Genomic DNA, 774 nt, shown 5'->3' with positions numbered 1-774 from the left:
TAACATACTGTGCAACTAAATTAGGCTATACCATTGTAAAAACAAATACACTGACTGAACAAACCATAGACTGGAACAAACATTTAGGTGAGATAATAATAAAACAGAAGTCTAAAAATGATCCCCCCCACACACAATCTCTGGGGGATTCCCCTGCAGTTTCTCTGAAGCCACACTTGCTGCACTTGAGCCCAAAGACTTCATCTACGTTTTGATATTCTAAATATATTTGATCTATGGGATTCAAGTTTAACTAGTAAATACCAAAAAGTGTTTATACAGTAGCTAGCCAGTAAATCAAGATATGAAAAATCTAAGCGAGTTTTATTTCATTTAATGTTTTAAACATTGCATATCTTTTGCTCATCAAGCCTTCATTTATTTGATCAAAAATACAGAACAAAACAGTAATATTACGCAGTATTACTGGTATTACTATTTAAAATAATGGTTTTCTGGTTTTTATATACTTTAATAATTAATGTTTTTCTGTGATGCGCAGCTGTATTTTCAGCATCATTACTCCAGTCTTCAGTGTCGCATGATTCTTCAGAAATCATTCTAATATGCTGATTTATAATCAATTTTGGAAACAGTTGTGCGGTTTAATTTTTTTTTTATTATTACCTGCGATTCTTTTTTTCAGGATTATTTAATGAATAAAGAGTTTAAAAAAGAACAGCGTTTATTTAAAATAGAAATCCTTTTTTAACAATACACTACCATTCAAAAGTTTGGGGTCACTATCTTTTCTCTTTTTTTGAAATAAATTAA

This window comes from Sinocyclocheilus rhinocerous, unplaced genomic scaffold (assembly GCF_001515625.1).
Source record: "Sinocyclocheilus rhinocerous isolate Xijiao unplaced genomic scaffold, SAMN03320098_v1.1 scaffold476, whole genome shotgun sequence".
Classification (NCBI taxonomy): Eukaryota; Metazoa; Chordata; class Actinopteri; order Cypriniformes; family Cyprinidae; genus Sinocyclocheilus; species Sinocyclocheilus rhinocerous.
The sequence above is the reverse complement of the archived record's forward strand: the minus strand, read 5'-3'. Positions refer to the sequence as shown.